General features: G+C 38.8%; 1 long non-coding RNA gene across 1 annotated transcript in view; it reads left to right on the top strand.

Annotated features, from left to right (window-relative positions):
• Positions 1-10,797, top strand: part of LOC127450442 (uncharacterized) — a 47,001-nt gene extending 36,204 nt beyond the window's left edge. The window contains exon 3 of the long non-coding RNA XR_007898994.1: positions 10,538-10,797. This is a non-coding gene — a long non-coding RNA (uncharacterized LOC127450442). The remainder of the gene's footprint in view (positions 1-10,537) is intronic.
• The last annotated feature ends 12,561 nt before the right edge of the window (positions 10,798-23,358 follow it).

Raw genomic sequence — 23,358 nt, 5'->3', positions numbered from 1 at the left:
ATAAAAAGACAAAGGCCCTTTAAGGCAAGACTTGTGCCTCTGCAGAACAAAAATAGTGTTTTCAAACCGGGATGGGCATTTTTCAACAGCTTTACACGATTTGCCTACTACCTTGTGAGTTCCTACTTTCATAAAATTCCACTGATTTGGACAGCTAATGTTCATATGTGCTCTCAAGTTGATTGAAAAGTGATGTCTATATCTAAAAGGTAATTGGATCTTTTACCTGTAGGGCGGGACTTCCTTTTCTACATCCACTATATTGGGCATTCTAATTTCCCCCATTTCTCCCACAAGTGCTCCGTCTCGGGCTAAATAGTCTCTGGCAGGGCTCAAGTGAATCAGTGAATAATTTATGAGAACTAGTTAATTTACATGAACCATCTGAAAGAACCGACTAACTAAAATTAATTGCCGCTCTAATGCTAAATATAAGTGATTCGATTATTGTAACCAGTTCATTTATATAAACTTTCCGAAAGAACCAATTCACTTCAATGATTTGGTTTTCCCAGCTGTACATATGAGAGAGAGAACAGTTTTGGTTGAGTGTGAATGATTAATTGTTGAGTCGCAATTTAATGTGACAAATGTAGCATTGTGTGACACTACAGCACTAATCACTGGAAAATGTAGCTAGTTACTGGAAAAGCTACACTATGGAAGTTACTCACAGAAGCACCATCTTTCATTTTGATGGGAATGATAACAAGGCAGAGAGGGATAGACTTACAGTCCCTTCAATGTGTAGTGAATCGTTCCGCTGACAAAATGTCTTTACAAGATATTTCAGTAGACAAAAAAACTTCAGAAAACATGAAATGTGGAAAATTAGATGTGATCGAGGAGTTTTATACAGCTTTAAACAGTGCATGCCACTGGAGAAACTGTAAGTCTATCTCTCACAGCATTGTTTTCTGTGAAAATAGCTGACTGAGCTACTGTCATGCTACTGAAATATGTAAAGTTAGTTGTGTTGCTACATTTAGCTAGTTACTTCACAACACTTAGTGTAGCGGAGTGGGGGATAGAGGATAGAGCTGTAGCTCCAGCAGAGTGGGGAGAATGCTGCTGATTCTAATTTTTTAGGGACAACCAATAGAAAAGCTGACTACACCACCCTTTAATTAACAGGGAAATACTAACCCAATCAAAAATAGAAAGAGCACACAGGATAGTGGTTCCGAAACAAAAGGGCAAGAGACATGATTACCAAAGTACAAAAATAATTCTTTATTTTAAGATACATGTATCAGAAGGGCACTAGACACTCAATCAATTAAAAGTGTATTCAAATTATGAGCACAGGCAACCTGCTGCGTGGTTCACAATAGGCTTTACCCTCAAAAAGACAAAACAAGTATATCTTTGCTTGTGCAACACAGAGGGCTGAGTCTTCCAGAAGCAGGTAGGCTAGTCGAGCGCAGCGATCCCCTCATTCACACAATCCACACCAATGAATCAGTTGTGAATACACAGCACTCAGCACGTGACAGGGGCACCCCCACCATTTAGCAGGGAATGGCTAGCCCCCTACACTGGGGCTCTCAGCTCCTGAGAAAAGCCAAGAGAAAATTAACAAAATAAAAATGATCATAATAAACTAACAAAACCAAGTCAAAAACTCTGGACACAGAGCTAACAAACTCAAACAAGGGTTTTAACTCACACAAAACAAAAAGTGTGAAGAGTAGGGGAGAGAGAGGCTGATAACAAAGCACCATGCTATGATCAGCTTCACACAGATAATAACAAAAATGAAAATTGTTTGAAATAACACAGTTTCCAAACTCATGACAATCTCATTGGCTCAAGACGTACAGACACTTGTCTCTGTGAGTCCCAAAACAGTGCTTTCAGAGCCAGCGACTGAGTTTTAAATGGAAATAGAACAAAACAGAACAAAAACAAAACACTAAACTAAACTAAACTAAACTAAACAGCAGTGTCGGAAGTTCAGGCCTGCAGCTTCAGTGCAGACAGATGCATTCTGGTGATCAATTAAACCCGGACATGTTTTAAAATTGCCAATGTATATAACGATTTCACGTACTGGAAAAGTTGGAGTGACAGCCATAAACATGGCTGCGAACACACACCAAAGGCGAAAACAGACTGGAAGAAGGCAGAAGTCGGCCAGTGAAGCTTGGTACGAGCCTCGCATAAACAACCGCTATCACTTAAAGAGAAACTAACATTAGCAAGTGGTTAGCCTAACATCTAACATAAACAACAACACATACCTTTAGAGCAGAAGAGTCCGATAGAATAGTCATTAGACCGTGACGCACATCTAAGCGGCACGTAGCTGCCCTAATATACCCCACGAACGTACGCCATGACCGGGGGTTGGGGTTGATTTGTTTACTGAGGCGGATCGCTGTGTCCTCCCAGACACGGGCGGAACATTGTTATGGACCATGGGCGACACGGACGGGTTAAGCCGTTGCGGACCATCTCCAGGATGTGAGCGGGGTCTGAGTTGGAGTGGCAAGTGGGGTGACAAAGCTCATTTTTAGGGTGACAGCTGCCACCCCGTGCCACCCTTCTGGCCCCGCCCCTTAACTATAGTTCAAATATATTATACATAAAAGGTAAAGTCACCATTATACACAATACAACTGAAATGACTAAACCAGGGGAATTATAAAAGACAGCAGTCTATCTCACTACATTAGCAAACGTAAGTGGCCTACATTTAGGCTGATAAACTATATTACTTGGCAGAATATTTGTTTATTCTGATCATTATTACAAATAAATTATTTATTGAACATTGGTGTCTTGTATCATATTGCTCTTGTTGCCATTTTATAAAAGCAATACGTTGCTTAAGGCAATGTTTTACAGCGATGTAACCACAGATAAGTGTTGTGTCATGCCTAAGAACTTGTGTTTTGGGTTTAAGAGGTGCCGTTTTATCAAAAAATTTTGTTTAATATGTGCATATATCTGTAGATTCTTAAGCTTTGCAATAAATTATAAAGTTTTTTACATCAGGCCCATAGATTTCTTTTTTTATGTTGAGTATTGAGTGGGAGAAAAAAAGTTCTCACCACAGAGAAATAAGGGGCTGTTGATAAACAGTCACGATTCTTACAACCCTTTGTCTTTTTCTTCTTCCTGCTACACTGACGTTTACAGTAAACTGAAAACGCACACCTGTGTCACAGCACATGAGAACTACTGGAGCTGTAACACCAGGAAACACTTTCATACCAGCCACATCAAGGCGTGCAACCATCTGCGTTGTTGTATATGCATGCACACTGAACAAACTCAACTTTTTGCATTTACCAGAATTCAAATTGATGGTCCGTTGTATGTGTGCACATACAACATGCACATGCACATACATGTGCATGTGTAAACTACTGCATTAAAAAAGAAGAAAAAAAAAAATAGACTGGATTTTAGACAGGATTGAAAGCTTTTGAGAAAATATTTAAAAATTTGATCTGAACATCTTTTTGCTCCAGCCAACCTTTGTCACATGATAGTTAAATGCTAATGCTTACTATTAGCAAAAGAAAGCACCACTAGTAATTGTTTTCAGCTTTAAATTGCTTTAATAAACAGGTAAAATCTAAATAATACTTTCATGACATCTGACTTGATCAAAGTTATTTTTTCAAATGCAGCCTGGCAGACAGATATTTCCAGTGCACTCCATAATCAAATATAAACTTCTCTAGTAGCTAATCGAGCAATCATGTGATTCCAAAGAACTTCTTTGTAATTACGCAATGCAGCGAGCTGTCATAATGGCACTACGTCACGTCTTCTCTTGCTCTCTCTTTCACTCTTGTTGATAAAGCCGTGTGGCACCCTGCTTTTGTCTGTCAGAGAGACAATGCTCGCTTTTTTTCTTAAGAAATACAGAAGTTGTACATTGACACTAAAACATCAAGTGAAAAACAGAAACCACGTGTGAAAAAGGCTTTTCAGTCAGAGTGAACATTCAAGGAAGTACAATGACAGAAATGTTTTCTTTAGCAGTGGTTATTTATGTTGGTTTCATACATCTAGCTCAAACACCTCATAGATAAGAATCAGTTTTGTGAATTTTATCCTGCAAACTAATGTTCCAATATAATAAAATTTTTGCTAAAGCTATTATGTAAAAAGAAGTAACTACAGGGGCAAGGGTCACATTTAAAGTAATATTCTGTGTTCATTACAAGTTAAGCTTAATCGACAGCATTTGTGTTATAATGTTGATTACCACAAAAAAGTTATATTGACTCGTCTCTCTCCTTTTTAAATTGTTTTGTAATTGTTTTCTCCTTTTTATTTTTTATCCCCTTTTCTCCCAATTTAGAATGACCAATTCCCACTAGTTAGTAGGTCCTCGTGGTGGCGTGGTTACTCACTCAATCCGGGTGGCGGAGGACAAGTCTCAGATGCCTCCACTTCTGAACCGTCAATCCATGCATCTTATCACGTGGCTCGCTGTGCAAGACACCGCAGAGACTCACAGCATGTGGAGGCTCATGCTACTCTCTGCGATCCATACACAACTTACCACATGCCCCATTGAGAGCGAGAACCACACTAATCATGACCACGAGGAGGTTACCCCATGTGACTCTACCCTCCCTAGCAACAGGGCCAATTTGGTTGCTTAGGAGACCTGGCTGGAGTCACTCGGCACACCTTGCATTTGAACTCGCGACTCCAGGGGTGGTATCGTCTCTCCTTTTCTTTAAAAAAAGCAAATCGAGGTTACAGTGAGGCACTTACAATGGAAGTAAAGGGGCCAATCCGTAAACATTAAAGTACTTACTGTTTCAAAAGAACAGACAGGAAACATTATTTTAGTGTGATTAAAAACTTACTAACCGCATCTGTGTGAAGTTATAGCCAATTTTACAACTTTGTTGCCATGACGACATAATGCTATAAACCCTAAAACCCTAAAATGACTGTAAAAACAACTATTTACAGCTCCAATAATTCCAATAATGTAAGTGCTTTTATAAAATTATAAGCTTCACACTTCTGCCTTTAAACCCTCCAAAAATTGGCCCCATTCACTTCCATTGTAAATGCCTCACTGTAACCTCCATTTTTCCTCTTTTTCAAGAAAATGAGGGATGAGACGAAATACATTATGCCACAGATGCTGTCAGTTGAGCGTAACTTGTATTGAACTAGGGATATTCATTTAAACTGGTGCAAATTGTTGCATGTGTTTTAAATGTTTCAAATTTATAAAATGTATTCATTACAATAAAGTATTTGTTGGCCAAAACAATGGTTTGATGTTTTTGTATGTTACCTTTTACATTTTTGGTTCTCTTTACTGTTTTAATTTAGTTGAAACACTGAAAACTTACCCCATATAGTGTGACATGCTCTATGAAATCTATGAAACATTACATCTTTCTTTTTTCAAGAGCACAATGGTGGAAATGGTCAATAGCTTTTTGGTCAACATGATCACATGAGAAGTCAGCATGTTGTTTCAGAGAGTTCCAGTACACTAGGATTGGCCACATTATGCCAACTCACTGAAAAGCGGCATCTCCTATCAGACGTTTTTGCATCAGTTCCAGCATTTTACCATCCCCTCTGGTGCGACCCAAAAGCGAGTTGAGTCAGCAACATGGGAGACCCAGGTTTAAATCCCGTGTTGAAACCAGGAAGTAATCGTGTTCCCATAATCAGTGACGAGCATGATTTGAAGGTTGCATTTTCCCCTTAACATAACATTTTTACAGCACTGGTGGTTAGGTTTAGGTTTGGGGTTTGGGTTGGGGGTTCAGTTTATAAAATATGCATTCATCTTCACTGTATTACAGCCTGTACAGCTGAAAACCACACGCTTTTGGCGCCCCTCTGTGGACATTTCAGTTGGGGCCCATATGCCCCAACAACATAACTGTTTTTGCCACAGGGGGCAGTGTTTCGAAATTCGGTACGCACAGACCGATTTTAGCAAAAGAAAAGTCATACTATTGTTTAAGATTTCACCTACGATTGTACCTACACAGAAATTGATAAAAAGTACAGTAACAAAAATAATATGAAATGAAATAAAATTGACTCAGTAAAATGAAATATGAATAAAAAAATTGGAATGCAAAATTAAAAAAAAGGTCATTCTAAATTTATTTCTCACAATTCTGAGAAATAAAGTTGTATAGTTGTGGGATATAAACCCAGAATTGGAAGATATAAAGCTGCAATTGAATGATATGAACTTGTTATTGCGAGAGATGTCACAATTGCGACTATTTCTTGCAATTTAGAATTTATTTCTTGCAATCGCAACTCTATTTCATACAATTGGAAGTTTATATCACATAATTGCCACCTTAGTTTCGAAAAAATCATCACAATTTAGTTTAAATGTCACAATTGTGACTTTATTTCTCACAATTACGACTTTATATCTCTCAATTGCAAGTTTATATTCCACTGCGAAAAATAAAGTCATAATTGTGACTGTGAGATAAAAGTCAGAATTACCTCTTTTATTTTTTAATTCCATGCCACTCTTTGGATATATAAAGCATAAATATTCCATATAAAAGCTATAATGATATAAGCTATACTGATTCATATATTAGCTGCTGCATAACAATTCATTTTATTCTAGTCAAATTTTATAGAATTTCACAAGAACTACCATGAAAAGAAAGAACTACCAAAAACAGCCTGGCGTTATGTTTCATATTCATATTAATTGTTATTTTTTTAGCAACTACCAACCCAAATTTACAGCAGATGTCATATAACTTCCCAGAACTCTATCTCAAGTCTATGTAAATGACTTAGTGTGTTTATAGATGCTTGAGCTGACACATGCCTATGACATGAAATGGTCAAATTAAAAGTCTTCTAATATAGTTTAAGGGACTTCTCCTTTCAAGCACCTTGTTGTCATTTTTGTCATTTGCAGCTGTGTGGCTGCGCTCTTACCATATGACGAAGGCGAAATGATGTAATCTCTGCAAAGCGAACAGAGTTTGAAAGGGTCATCACTGACATTTCGCAAGTCTTGTGTCTGTGTGTAAACTGTGGTGCCTAGTTACTTACCAAACGCTTACAAATAGAACACTACTGTTACAAATAGACTCATTGTGTTCATAAATTTGTGTTTGGCATGTTTCTATGATACAGCTCAATCAATAGATATATCAAGTGAGTCACTTCCTGTAGGGTACGCCTCACTCCCACTCAAACATACAAGCACTATAGGCACAAATATTAACACACCTACATCATGCGCATAGTGCTTGCACGTCTTGTTTGACTACACTACCTGTGTGAGGAGACATTCCACTATCATACATCACTGCCTAATCTCTACATTACACAATGAAATTAAGTTGTGAAATGTCTTTTTTGATGCTCTTCAAGGGTAACACAGGTTTAGTTCTAGCATTAAACTAGATTTGCTCCTGCCTCAGTGCTAGAGTGTTGTAGGGGGTTGATATGTTTTTGCTAAAGTGTTCTGGGTCATTTCCAGCATGTTGCTATGCGGTTGCCAGGGTGTTCTGAACTCCTGGGTGCCAAAGCAGAGATCTTCTATACCAAGATAATAACCTCTGTGTTTTTACGCCAGAGAGAGCATAACGTTCAACTAGCGTTTTAAGACAGTAAGTCACAGTTCGTGTTATGGGTGGTTGCTATGTGGTTGTCATGGTGTTCAAAGTGGTTCTTAACATATTGCTAGGGTGTTCTGAACTCTAAAGTGATTGTAAGTGTTTTGCTAGAGTGTTCTTGGGGGTCGCCAAAGTGATGCTAATTGGTTGCTGTGGTGTTTTGGGTGGTTGCTAGAGTTTTGCTAGAGTGTATTTTGTGGTTGCAAGGGTGTTACTATACAGTTTCTAAACTGTCCTGAGCTGTGTTTAGCACATTGCTTTGTCGTTCTAGGTCATTCCCAGGTCGTTGCTATTCATTTGCTAAAGTGTTCGACTGTTCTTTAGCAAATGTTAATGTAAACGGCCCTGCTTGGCCCACTGCGAGTGGCATTCGAACCAGCGTCAGCCGGCATGGGAGGCGGATGTGCTAACATGGAGGCTAAAGGCTACAGCCTCTAGCGTCAGTTGCTAGTGTGCCTCTTGAGGCCAGGGGAGTGAGGTTTACACACACTGCACAGCAATTACGTACCAGCTGGCTCCCGTTACATTAACAATAATAGAAATGCTTGCCTTAAGCACCAGTAACTAATACTTGTGTACTTCTGTCAAATGAGGGAAAATGCACTCATACATGATATGTTACTAATATTGGTACTTACTATCTTTAGAGACATTACAGCTGTATGCAAAGCTCAATATAAAGGGCAACATGAGCACTGCGACTAAAATAGCAATGCAACAAAGTTCATGGAAAGATTGAAATGCAGTTGACATCACTGGCAAACAGGTAGTTTTACTGTTAAAAATAAATAATTTGCATAACTAAAACTGGGGGTAAACAATTTATACTTCAGAACAGGAACAAACGTATGCTGTACTTCTACAGGTGGCATGTGCTTTATTGGAGAAAAGATTCCATAAAAGTTTAAATGTCGTTTGATGTAAGATTTTGATCCTGTTCTGTCCACTGGAATGCCACAGTTCCCATTTCAAACTGAAAACATGTGGATGGTATTTCCCCTCTAAAGGCCCTGTAATGTTCTGTCTGCTTCAAATGAAATTCACAGGAAATGTAAAAATGCCAGACAGAGCAGTCGGAAAGCCTGAAGTGCATTAGTTCTTCTTTAGATTTCTGCTGTTTAGGTTTAGAAGGAATTCCCTGCACTCCAGTGGAGCTGCTACCATTGATTCCTTCCTCATATGAGTGAATATTTACATGCACAATACAAGAACTAATAATAGCTGGGGGCTCAAGTTAATAGTTCATGTTAACTATTGCGTTAACTAATGTAAATGTATACAGCCTTCCTATAAAATATTACAGAATCCCTTTTCTTTTCAACCCTTCCAACAGACTCCATTCTGGTATATAACGCCTCCTTTTCCTGATCCAATCAATTTGATAATGTCGAGTCCAACATTTTTTCAACATTTTCAAAATGGGTTGTAAACGGCATTTCATGTTGACCAAATGGGGTCTAGGCCATTGAAAACAGAACTCTTTTTTTTTTTATCCGTATCTTTTATATTTTTATTTCACAGCACTGGATGGAGGTTGCAGGACATTAAGAAACAGTAGATCAACAGAAAACAAACTCTGGTGGACACTAAGTTTTGTCATAAATTATGTTTGTAACTCCATCCCCAATGATCTAGATCTCGTTGGAGAGGAAATTGTATTAGTCATATCTATCATATATTTTATGACATAGTACAGCTTCAAGTGACTAATTGCTTTTCTAATTCATTAGGCTACTGCATAACAAAAATATAAAAAACAGAAGTTGTCATAAAAATGTGATTTTATGGAACTTAATGAATGTTTCCATTGATACACAACAGCCAAATTGTCACATTTTTGTTTGATTACAAAAGACTTTCTGAAGCGATTATGGATTGGAGCTCTCATTTATTGTAATCACACTTTTGAAAAATTGGAAAACAAACTCTCCCTCACACACACAGACCACCTCAAGCACGCACACACAAGCATCCATACATGCCGCCACAATGAAATGAGGGGAAACAAAGAAAAGGTCAAAAAAACATTATGACATTTGTTTCATTTTCAGTACAGACAGACAGGAGTTTCTGCTTAATGTAAATGTGCTTGAAAGCAAAGAGGCTCAAGTAGAAAGTGAAAAAGAGCAGAGTAAAAAGGTGATTCATGGCGAGGCTCAAAGATCAAAGCTTTATCAAAATGTTGTGTTTTGTATGATAATTGCCTGTGAGTTAATTTTCATAGCTCATTGAAAATAATAATAATAATAATAATAATAATAATAATAATAATAATAATAATAATGAAACAGCCTTTCCACTTTGCCAGGAGATATTCATTAATATTTGATTTTGGTATTCTATTGTTTTGTATAATGGGGTCCAAAATTCTGAGACCACCAGTTAAAAATGTTTCTATGTTATCTTGTGTGCTAAAATGTAACATAAATTTGACTGACTGTATAAAAGGGATAGTTCACCCAAAAATGAAAATTCTCTCATCATTTACTCACCCTCATGGCATCCCAGACTTACTTATGCAGAATACAAATGAAGAGTTTTAGAAGAATATCTCAGCTCTGCAGGTCCATAAAATGCAAGTGATTGGTTGCCAAAATTTTAAATATCCAAAAAGCACATAAAGGCAGCATAAAAGTAATACAACTCCAGTGGTTAAATCCATGTCTTCTGAAGTGATATGATAGGTGTGGCTGAGAAACAGATTCATATTTAAGTCCTTTTTTTTTTTTTTTCTTTTTTTTTTTTACTATAAATCTACACTTTAACTTTCTTCTTTTGTTTTTGCCAGTTTTCATTCTTTGTGCATATTGCCACCTACTGGACAGGGATGAGAATTTATAGTAAAATATATGATAAAATATGATTATAAAATGTTGCATATCCCTCAAGCACTTGTTAATCAAGCTTCATTTTCTTTTTTACAGAAATGATCTTGACTATCACCATCATACCGCTTTGTGCATGTTTGCAGTGTACAATAAAGGCCTGACTGTTGAGCACAGACACTGACGCAGACGTAATCTCTGTAAAATCATGCACTGGAACACGGAACAGGTTACAACATGAATCATCTTGAATCTTCATTATTTGCTTTAACATTTTTGTTCCTTTTGTCATGTTAGTATGGCACATCTTTTGCTGATACATAACAGAAAGAAAGAGGAAATATGGCATATCCTTTATTCCACTTAATTGTTTTCAATGTATGATTGCCTAATACAGAGATTTTCAAATTTTTAATGCAAGAAGCCCAAATAGGGTCTGCCCCTTGTAAAATACACTGTTACGACCCCCTTTGTGTCTAGGGGTAACAGGGGTATAACATTAAATAAAAGATAGATGGTATACTATATGAGTGCTGGGAAGCAAGGACAGAGCTATGATGTACCAAAAATGAATGAGTTTACTATATACAATGACTTCAGTGGTAAATGCAAATGAAGTGTAGAAATATTTACAATATATACAAAACTATACATATCAAAGTTAACAAATACACTAGGCAGGGAGGGGAAAAGGGACATGGACGGTGCCAAAGAAAAGAACTAAACATACAAAACAAACTGTCTTCCCATTTAAACCTCTAAACAGTCTAAAGAAAAAAAAGAAATAAAATTATCCTCAGCGTCAGCGACGCCTTATCTAAACTACCATAACTATCCAAGAAATAAATAATTACAAAGGGTGACACTCACCCCAAAACCTAGTGAATCTATACAAAATCACAAATCCTAGGTGTTGCACAATATACAGTGTGTCACTTGACAGTTATTACATGTACTCTTTTCCCCGTTTATAATAACATGGAGGTTTACAAATTACGAGTTCGAAGAGTTTTGGTTTGTTACAGTTCAAGTAAGTAAAACACAAAGACCACAGTAAACAAAGCATATAAAAAAATGAAACTCTTGAAAGAGCATCAACAAGCACATTTTCTGATCCTTTTTTGTGTCGAATGTCAAGGTTGTACAAATAAAGACCAGCGCATGAAGCATTGACTTTGATTATACATACCTTGCAGAAATATGAGCCGTTATGTTCGGTATATACCACAATGGGTAAATTGGTAGAACCAATGTAAACTTTAAAAAACTACAAAGCCATTATAAGATAGTAGAATAATTTACTTGGTGTTTATTGAATTTCTGTGAAAAATAACAGACTGAATGATCTATGCCAACTGTATCTTCTTGTATAATTACTGCACCAGCCCCTACAGCGCTAGCATCTACCTCTAATTTAAAATGTTTGTCAAAGTTTGTTGCAGCCAAGACAGGTATGCTGCATAGGAGAGCTTAAACACTCACAAATACCATTTGACAGTCCTCGGTCCACATTAACTTTTTCATAGGACTAAGCAAACTGGTAAGAGGATGAATAACCATAGAGAGATTTTTACAGAAGCTACGGTACCCGCCATACCCAGGAAAAGCTGTAACTCACGCCGGGAGGCGGGTACGGGAAATTCTGCAATGGTCGTTTCTTTCGCTTCGACAGGCTTTACCTGTCCCTGACCCACCTCTTTACCAAGATATGTCACTTTCGCTTGACCAAACTCACACTTAGCGAGGTTAAGTGTTAATGTGGCTTTCTCAAGCCGTTCGAACATGGTACGCAGGAGCACTTATGTTTGGCTAACCCATTCGTTAACAGATACTCTGTTTCTTACTTCATGACAGATCTTTTGACAGCGTTAACCCTATTAGCATGTTGCTTAATAGGCACAGTGCCTTCAACATTAATGTCATGCTGTAATACCATAGTCTGAGACGGTACATCACCAAAAAGAGAAGGAAACTCAGTAATAATATCCGTAATGTTCTGCCTCTGGGTTTCTGATAATTGAGTAAGATGTGATGATAAATATTTCAGTATCTCTGAATTACACAGTCTAGTGCACTGCTGAGGAGTATTTCGCAGCACCACACCATCTTCATCTGCGCAAAACGCACCAGCTGAGGATTGTGTAACTCCACAAACCACTGCTACAGAAGAGACTGCGGGCCCTGTGACCACCTCCGTAGACTTGTTGTGTAAGTTTTCTCTTACGTGATAAGCCTTAAGCATATTAATATGGAATAAACATGACTGACGTATTCGGTCTGTTGTGTGAATTATGTAATCAGTCTCACAGATTTTCGTTGCCACCACATAGGGACCAGAGAATTAGGCTGACAAGGCTGAACTTTGAACAGGCAATAATACCAATACTTTATCACCAGGTTGAAAAGAACGAGAAACAGATTTCATATTATACCGTTTCTTCATACCGGTTTTAACAGCTGACAGAGACTTCTGAGCAAAAACCCAAGCATAATGCAGTTGCTCTCTGAATCGACTAACAATGTCCAACACATTCATCTTTGGACTCAAGTCAATCTCCAAAATTTTCTCTTCGAGAATTTAAGTGGACCTCTAACAGTGTGTCCCAAATCTAACTCTGCTGGACTGAAACTGTACCGTTTTGCATATTGCAAATTAAACTAATGGAACTCCCTCGTCCCACGCTTTCCCTTTATCCATGCAATACTTTCTTAACATCGATTTTTAATGTTTGATGGAATCTTTCAAGGGCTCCCTGACTTTCCGAATGATACGCACTAGACACTCTGTGAGAAATTGTTAAAGTCTACAAAACCTGTGTAAACAGCCGTGACAGAAAATTAGAACCCTGGTCTGTTTGTATAATTTTAGGAAGTCTGAAGGTAGATAAAAACTTTTTCAATGTTTTCACAATAACAGGTGCTGTGATTTTTCACAATGGAATTGCTTTGGGAAAATTAGTAGCTGTACACATAATTCTAGCAAAAATGGATTACCGGACATGGTTTTAGGTAAAGGTCCGATGCAATCAACAATCACATGTTTGAATGCTTCACCTATAACTGGAATAGGTGAAAGCGGAGCAAGGGGAATCAGCTGATTCGGCTTACCTGTTAACTGACAGGTGTGACAAGTATGACAATACTTTCCAACAACTCTCTTTAACCTTTGACAAAAAAAAATAAAACCCCAAAAAATAAAACAAATCATTGGGAATGCGGTTATATGTCTTCGTCACTCCCAAATGACCAGACAGTGGGTGTTCGGAGTGGTGGTGGCATAGTGGACTAAAGCACTGAACTGGTAAGCAAAACGTTGTTGGTTCAATTCCCACAACCACCACCATTGTGTCCTTGAGCAAGGCACTTAACTCCAGGTTGCTCCAGGGGGATTGTCCCTGTAATAAGGGCACTGTAAGTCGCTTTGGATAAAAGCGTCTGCCAAATGCATAAATGTAAAATGTAAATGTTCATGTGCTAAGCATAACACATGCTACCTGTAAGCATCTGCAATCATAAATTTGAATACTGCATTCCAATCCAGGACTGTGTCAACACTAGAACACCACTACATCAACAATAACCTGAGCACAAGTGACAGACAACTTTAAAGTGTCAGAGCTATTTATGGTACCATCAGATCCTTCTGAACCATCTTTCTGCTCAGAAGTCAACTCTAGATTATTCTGAGGTAAAGTCGCATAATCTGCAAACATATGCAACATAAAATAATCTGACAAGGGAATATGATCACTTGTTTTCCGAGACTGAGCATGTGTGACTGCGCATGCAGGAAACACATCTGGATAAATTCTGGACAAGTCATCTGAGACTGAATACACACTGGACGTGTCAAATACTTCTAACACGGGCATCACCTTACCTCCTGCTAGATCATTCCCTAGAAGAAAAGTTGTTCCTTTTACGAGAAGTTAGGAGCGTACACCAAACTGTACAAAGCCTGTGACTAATGCGCATTTCAAATGCACACAATGTAAAGGTACTTTAAAGACTCCCATCTCAATCAGTACAAAAACACTTGAGCCACTATACGATTCATCTGACAATGGTAAAACATCTGAAACCATAAATGACTTGGCCACTCCCATGTCTCGCAATACCTGTATTTCCTTTTGATCAACAGAATTACCAGTTAGCGAGATTAACCCTGTCATCAGAAAAGGTTTGTAACTGGAGTCAGGAGCGTTTTAATTTTCTGCTGAACTGGACAACTCAGGAACAGAAACAGTTTTTACCAAACCAACACTTTTGTCTTGCAGTTGTTGCTGCTTGTGCTTCAGTGCGAGACAGTCCGCAATTAAATGACCCGATTTATGACAATAAAAACATTCCCTTTCCTCTTTAGGTTGTAAGGGGCCTGTTTTTAATCGAGGAGAATGAGCCTGAGAAGGTGTAACCATTTCAGTCTTCTCTGTATGTACAGATGGTGGCTTTTGACAACGACCTTACCTTCTTTTCATTCAAGTACACTACGACACGTTCTGGCAAACATCCTGTGAATTTTCAAGTAAAAATAATTCTCTCAGTGAACTGAAATGATCAACCTTACATGCACTGCACCACTTGTCAAAAAGAATACTCTTTTCTCTGGCGAACTCCACAAATGTCTGACTGGAATTTTTCTTGTGGTGTCTAAACCTTTGTCTGTATGCCTCTGGAACTAGCTCATATGCACAGAGAATTGCCAACTTAACAGTCTCATATTTTAAACTATCTTCCAGAGATAAAGTGGAACACACTTCCTGGGCTTTACCTAACAACCTACATTGGAGTAAAAGAGCCCGCACATATTTCGGCCAATGGAGTGAAGTCGCAATATGCTCAAAAGCCTTAAAATAAGAATCCACCTCTGTTTCTTTAAAGTGAGGTACTAATGCAATGTGTTTGCTTACATCAAATGTATCTGGTGCTGGTGGTGGAGTGGCAACCATGGAGACATTAGAGACTTGAGTGAGGATCGGCTGCGCAACTGAGCCACCGACAGTCTTCATTGCCTCTAGCTCGAGCTGTCGCATTTTTACCTGTTTCTCAGCCACATTCTCAAGACACAGATCCATTTCGGCTTGATGCTCTTGGGCTTTCTCCCATGCTTCCATTTCCAAGCAAGCAAGATGGACCTTTAGTCGTGCCTCCTCCTTAGAACCCATGGAAGCAGGTGAGAATGGATCAAAGGGCGGTAAGCCAGCCCTGATCTCGGCCTCTGCCTCAGTCGCAGTTACCGATTCACTTCGCAACCTTGCCCGGCACAGCATCATGAGGAGTACCCGCGTCAGCACCAACCGGTCCTGCTGCCTCTACCGCACCTGGCACAATCAGTACATTTAACTCTACCAGCTTATTCAACACCACATTTTTAATCTCCTTCTTAAGAGACTGCTTAAATACAGAAATATGGTAATCACCTGCGATGCTCAACAAGTCATCCTTCCTGCATTTATCAAATTGTCCTAGAAAGATTTTCAGTAAAGGTTTGTAAATTAAATTAAGCCATAGCTATTCCACCTATCCAACACACTACTAACAAGACATTACACAACCTTAATCCAACATGCGTAGATCCGCTATTCTGCTCAACCAACATGCCCCCAGCACAAAAATAGTGGAAATAATTCCTCGGGATAGGCCAATATATATCCCGGACGAGCCCCCAATAATGTTACGACCCCTTTTGTGTCTAGGGGTAACAGGGGTATAACATTAAATGAAAGATAGATGGTATACTATTTGAGTGCTGGGAAGCAAAGACAGAACCATGATGTACCAAAAATGAATGAGTTTACTATATACAATGACTTCAGTGGTAAATGCAAATGAAGTGTAGAAATATTTACAATATATACAAAACTATACATATCAAAGTTAACAAATACACTAGGCGGGGAGGGGAAAAGGGACATGGACGGTGCCAAAGAAAATAACTAAACATACAAAACAAACTCTTCACATTTAAACCTCTAAACAGTCTAAATAAAATAAATAAAGAAAAATAATCTTCAGTGTCAGCGACGCCTTATCTAAACTACCCTAATTGTCCAAGAATTAAAAAAATTACAGGGGGTGGCACTCACCCAAGAAATAAAAAATTACATGGGGTGGCACTCGCCCCAAGTTATTACATGTCCTCTTTTCCCCGTTTATGATAACACGAAGGTTTACAAGTTACGAGTTCAAAGATGGTGAATCAAACAAAAAGAGACTGGTACAAAAGTACATTAACATACAATACCAAAACAACACCATTAACAAAGTTACATTAGTTAGCGAGTTAACAGCACAGAGTTGTAAGCAAATGAGCAAGTAAACAAGTAAGCTCCCACATTAGTTTTGGCACACTGTTTTATTGTGTTGTGGTCTGCTGATTGGCGAGAGAAGGGTGATGACATCACTTGGGCAAAGATGACTGACAGGACCCCGGACCAAAGGCGAGTGTCTGTGAATATGACAGCAAAAAGAGGGCAAGAGATAGAGGAGAGAGAAAACACAAACAGATAAAGGTATCATTAACCTAAAAATGTGCTTCATGGGATCACATCTAAATTAACTTGCTTTATTCAAGTCAAATACATTAGATCTTATTAGATCTTATAGCAGAGCATGTTTTCATGACAGTCACTATCAACGCTGGCGGAAGAACACGTTTTGCGTTACCTTCCAACCTCCCAACCACCAAAACAAATCTGCATCTCTCTTTAAAACTATGCCTACACTAAACAGCATGTTATAGGCTTTTCAGCCAAATTTAAACAGACAACATGCCCTGACCTGTCTTTCATGAATAATGGCTTCTTCCGTAGTAATAATATATTAAACCCTTGTCACAATGCATGCAGTGTGGTTTGATGTTTACCCAAGAGCTATAACAAAAATATGAGTAAAAAAATTTAGTTAAATTTAGTTACAATTTACTTAGGATGGTAGAATTCACAAACATTTTAATAGGGTTTTGAACTAGATGTTTGAAACATACAAAACCACTGCTAGAGAAAACAAACATTTACGTAACTGGTCTCTAAATCAACATGATTACAATAGGCCCTACACCCTCTATTGCCCTTTTGTGGACCCCTAGGGGTCAAGAGACTCCAGTTTGAAAATCAGTCGGCTAAACATATAGTTTTTTAATGATTTCTACACGTTTAGATTAACTCTACAACCAAATAATAAAACACAGCTGACCAGAGGAAACAGCTTTTTTGGCTGTTTTTGCTTGTAGGCTACTCACACTTACACATAAACACAACTGACAGTTGACGTTTTATCCACTTTTTGAGTTTTCTCTAAAATACCACATTACAGCTTTGACCCATAGTCAAACTAAAGCAAAGGCAAAAGAATAAAAAAAGAGCAAAGCGCCGGCTCGTTTTCAGATCTGGAAAAGACAAGCAATGACTTGGAACCACTCCCAGAGAGAAGAAAAAAAAAAAAAAAAAATACACTGCATCCATGGTGACCGTACCAGATTACAGCCAGAAGCTCTGACGTCAACGGAAACCTCACAGCACAAAAGCCAAATCCAAAAACAGCCATTGCTGCTTCCATGGAAACAAGCTGCCCACCTGCAAAAACTATGATACTTTGCATGTTGTACCTTAGCGGTTGTCATGGAGTCTGTCCGCATATGAAAGAGGAAATGTTAAAGAAATGTGTTTCTAAAGAAATTAAGATTAAAAACCAGGCCAGTTAGAACTTGTACAAGTTTTCTTATTTCAGAGGGATAGTTCACTCTAAAATGAAAATTCTGTGATTATTTACTTACCCTTATATCATTCCAACCTTTTGTTATGTTGTTATTTTTTCAATGGAACACAATGTTTGGAAGAATCTTCTTGCAGCTTTCTTCCATACAACAACAGTTAGTGACCACATCTGTTAAACTCAAAAAGGAGCCGAAAATCCAAGTATACAAAGTAGTTCACAATGCCTTGTGTGCTTCGTCTTCTGAGGTCATACAATAGCCTTGAATGAGGAACAGAAAGAAACGTAAACCTTTAATCACTGAATCTTCTCCTACGCCAAAGTTCTGAATTTAATTTGTATCTGCATTCACAGTAAAAAAATGACATCATTGATACCAAATGGCAAAAAACATAAAACCACAATAAGAGTAGTTGATTCAACTTGTGCACTATATATTCCACATCTTCAGAGCCAAATATTAGTTGTTATTTACTCTTAAATAAAACTAACTAGGGGTCGACCAGTAGTGGATTTTGCTGATGTCGATAACTAAGGTGGTGGAAAAGGCATATGACCGATTAATCAGCTGATAGTTTTAAAAAAACAAAAATCGATTTATAGAATGATAAAAAATTCGTAGTCTTTCCTTACTATGATGGTTACAGACACTGAGGCTACAAGAGTCCAAAATGAATAAAATCCCAAAAGCAGATTATTGTGCATCCAAAATACCAATAATAATAAATAAAAAAAATGAAGATTTGGAGCATAATGCGGAACTTTTAACTATTAACAAGCCCGAAATATGCCGGGGACTTTTATTTTCAAATAATAGAGACTTGGCTCCTTTACAGTGCTTGATATGTAAGTATTTAGTAAATTAAGCTTTTCATAGCCTGATATTCACCACATGAAAATGTTTGTATATTTTTCATTTTCATTTCATTTCAAAGTTATTGATGAGAAAAAAAAAAAAGAGGAATATTCAAAAATTTAAAAAAACCTATCGCATAGATTTTTGCAGATAACTGATAGTTCCAAAAAACAACAACAGCGCAGATTGGATGTCATTTCAATAACATCAAACCTTGGTATTTGTGTTGTCATAATGTCAAACCTGGGCTGTAATTGCCATATTTGTTTTGGGCACTGCCATTGCAAAAATGGTTTATTTGTGACAAAGTGGCTGTTAATTTGTGGTAAGTTTGCAGCAAACAAAACTATTTGCAGAAAATTATTGGCATAAGTTTGAAGATCTTCAATGGTAGTGGTGAACATGCAGCAAAACTTTAGCAACAATAGACAATTTCCCAATATTGGGAAACATTTCTGTGCCAGACCTGTAGCAACAATGTAAACTGTTTAGCCCAGGACAGAGCACTGGTATTAAAATAAATGGGAGAAATGAGAATACACAATATGGTGGATGTAGAAAAGGAAGTCCGACCTTACAGGTAAAAGAGCCAGTCACCTTTTAGATACATCGCTCGTCAGTCAACTCGAGAACGCGCATGCTCATTAGCTGGACCAGCCTGACAAATATCGTTTGTTTAGTGTAATCTGAGCTAAAGAAGCTCAGTTAATGATGTCATTGTTGTCAGATTTTACTGCTGATTTGAAATATGTTCCTTGATTTTAATTTTGACCAACCATTTTGGAGATTACCCATTCAAGTGGATTGGAGCTGTAGCCATAGAAAATAGCAGCACGGGAGCGTGTCATGATCCTGTTCTGTCTGCCCTTAGGTCAATGTCTGTTTTCTGTTTGTGTGTGTTTGTCGTGTGTACAGGTGCATCTCAATAAATTAGAGTGTCGTGGAAAAGTTCATTTATTTCAGTAATTCAGCTCAAATTGTGAAACTCGTGTATTAAATAAATTCAATGCACACAGACTGAAGTAGTTTAAGTCTTTGGTTCTTTTAATTGTGATGATTTTGGCTCACATTTAACAAAAACCCACCAATTCACTATCTCAAAAAATTAGAATATGGTGACATGCCAATCAGCTAATCAACTCAAAACACCTGCAAAGGTTTCCTGAGCCTTCAAAATGGTCTCTCAGTTTGGTTCACTAGGCTACACAATCATGGGGAAGACTGCTGATCTGACAGTTGTCCAGAAGACAACCATTGACAACCTTCACAAGGAGGGTAAGCCATAAACATTCATTGCCAAAGAAGCTGGCTGTTCACAGAGTGCTGTATCCAAGCATGTTAACAGAAAGTTGAGTGGAAGGAAAAAGTGTGGAAGAAAAAGATGCACAACCAACCGAGAGAACCACAGCCTTATGAGGATTGTCAAGCAAAATCGATTCAAGAATTTGGGTGAACTTCACAAGGAATGGACTGAGGCTGGGGTCAAGGCATCAAGAGCCACCACACACAGACGTGTCAAGGAATTTGGTTACAGTTGTTGTATTCCTCTTGTTAAGCCACTCCTGAACCACAGACAACGTCAGAGGCGTCTTACCTGGGCTAAGGAGAAGAAGAACTGGACTGTTGCCCAGTGTTCCAAAGTCCTCTTTTCAGATGAGAGCAAGTTTTGTATTTCATTTGGAAACCAAGGTCCTAGAGTCTGGAGGAAGGGTGGAGAAGCTCATAGCCCAAGTTGCTTGAAGTCCAGTGTTAAGTTTCCACAGTCTGTGATGATTTGGGATGCAATGTCATCTGCTGGTGTTGGTCCATTGTGTTTTTTGAAAACCAAAGTCACTGCACCCGTTTACCAAGAAATTTTGGAGCACTTCATGCTTCCTTCTGCTGACCAGCTTTTTAAAGATGCTGATTTCATTTTCCAGCAGGATTTGGCACCTGCCCACACTGCCAAAAGCACCAAAAGTTGGTTAAATGACCATGGTGTTGGTGTGCTTGACTGGCCAGCAAACTCACCAGACCTGAACCCCATAGAGAATCTATGGGGTATTGTCAAGAGGAAAATGAGAAACAAGAGACCAAAAAATGCAGATGAACTGAAGGCCACTGTCAAAGAAACCTGGGCTTCCATACTACCTCAGCAGTGCCACAAACTGATCACATCCATGCCACGCCGAATTGAGGCAGTAATTAAAGCAAAAGGAGCCCCTACCAAGTATTGAGTACATATACAGTAAATGAACATACTTTCCAGAAGGCCAATAATTCACTAAAAATGTTTTTTTTTTATTGGTCTTATGATGTATTCTAATTTTTTGAGATAGTGAATTGGTGGGTTTTTGTTAAATGTGAGCCAAAATCATCACAATTAAAAGAACCAAAGACTTAAACTACTTCAGTCTGTGTGCATTGAATTTATTTAATACACGAGTTTCACAATTTGAGTTGAATTACTGAAATAAATGAACTTTTCCACGACATTCTAATTTATTGAGATGCACCTGTATGTGTAATTGGCTGTGTCTGTGTTTTTCACATGTGCTTCCCTGACCCTGCCTCCTTGTTACCCTCATCACTCTCCCTCGTTTAGTCCTTGTCATGTTTATTGACTTCACCTGTTCCTCATGTACTTTGCCTATATATATTGTGCCCTCTTCCCTCTTGTATTTGTCAGATTGTTTTGTGAGTAGTCATTCTGTTCCTTTTCTTGTCTTGTTCCTGTGCACTGTTGGTCCTAGTTATTATCTTTACTGTTGTTTATGTTTTTATTAGTTTTCTCTTCCCTCATGAGAGTTTTGGGTTACCTAGTCACTGTCTTTATTTTAGTTTTAGTTTGTCTTCTCTCCTTCGTGAGTTTTGTGTTGCCTGTTGTTTTTAGTTGTGTTAATTTATTTTTCACTCATTCCTGCATTTGGGTCCTCATTCCTGACACATTCTGTGACATAACGATCTTACCAACAAGGACCCAGCAGGAATTATTTTTTTCCCCAGCTGGGACCCAGTTTATTTTTGTTCACTACTTCCCACACGATGCAGAGCCAAGCAGGCCAGGAAACTCCTCAGATTCTGACAGGAGGACAAGACGGTGATTGGGTATGCATTGGAGTTTTTGGTGCTGTCCTCGGGTCTGGGTCACGATCAGGCCAGCTTTATGCAATTGTTTAGCGTTGGTCTGAATTAGCCCATCAGGTCTTGTGCCCTAGAGATGGGGAAGTCTTGCCGTTACGATCAAGTATGCCTTGATGTGATCTGTTTATCTGTGCCTCGGAGGTCTTCCTTCATTCATCACAGCCCAAGGTCAATGATAATCTCTGACCGGCAGGAGGCGGAGGAGGTCGTTCCTACTGCAGTGCTTCCAGCCACTGCCAGCGTTCCCAGCAACAGAGGCCGTTTCCCAGTCACTACCAGCGTTCCCTGTGGCCATCAATAGGCTTGATCAGTTCCCTATGGTCCTAGAGTCTGTCCAGTTCCCCGAGGTGCTCTTTCCACCCACTAGAGGAAGAGGAAAGGGGTCCCTGCTACAGGGTCTGCTGCAGTGTTCCAGGAGGGGTCCGAGCCCATTGCAGCTGCCGCCCAGCCTGACCCTTCTCCTGTGGCCATCCGATTAGACCCCTGTCCAGTGGCCCCCCACATCCGGTGTGATCACTGCCCAGTCAATGCTGTCCAGTGGCCATCTACGTCCAGTCTGAACCGTGGCCGGCTACATCCAGTCTAACCATGTCCAGTTTTCAGTGGCCACCAACGCCCTGTCTGGCCCTGTGGTCGCAACTGACCTCACCATCTGCCCAGCAGCCGCCACAAACCACACCCTCGGCCCAGCGGCCGCTAACCACCAGTCCATCCACTGTCATGATCCTGTTCTGTATGCCCTTCGGTCCCTGTTTGTGTGTTTTGTATGTATAATTGTCTGTGTTTGTCTTTGACATGTGCTTCCCTGACCCTGCCTCCTCGTTAACCACATCACTCTCCCTCGTTTAGTCCTTGTCATGTTTATTGCCTTCACCTGTTCCTCATGTGCTTTGCCTCTATATTGTGCACTCTTGTTTTTGTCAGATCGTTTTGTTAGTAGTCAGTCCTAGTTATTATCTTCACTCTGTTTTGATGTTTTCTCTCCCTCAGGAGTTGTGTCGTCTTGTTTTCAGTTGTTTTAATTAATGTATTCACTCATTCCTGCATTTGGGTCCTCATTCCTGACGTATTCAGTGGCAAATTTGCAGCATGTTTGCCAGAACTCTATTTTTGTAGGATAGTTGCAAATTATTCCTTCATCTTGGTTTGTATAAAGTTATTGTATGGCTTCAGAAGACTTTAAATATAGTGCACAAGTCACATTAATTCATGGTGTTTTTTTTTTTTT

Source organism: Myxocyprinus asiaticus, chromosome 13, assembly GCF_019703515.2.
Source record: "Myxocyprinus asiaticus isolate MX2 ecotype Aquarium Trade chromosome 13, UBuf_Myxa_2, whole genome shotgun sequence".
In the NCBI taxonomy this organism is placed as follows: Eukaryota; Metazoa; Chordata; class Actinopteri; order Cypriniformes; family Catostomidae; genus Myxocyprinus; species Myxocyprinus asiaticus.
This window is presented reverse-complemented; position numbering and strand designations above follow the sequence as displayed.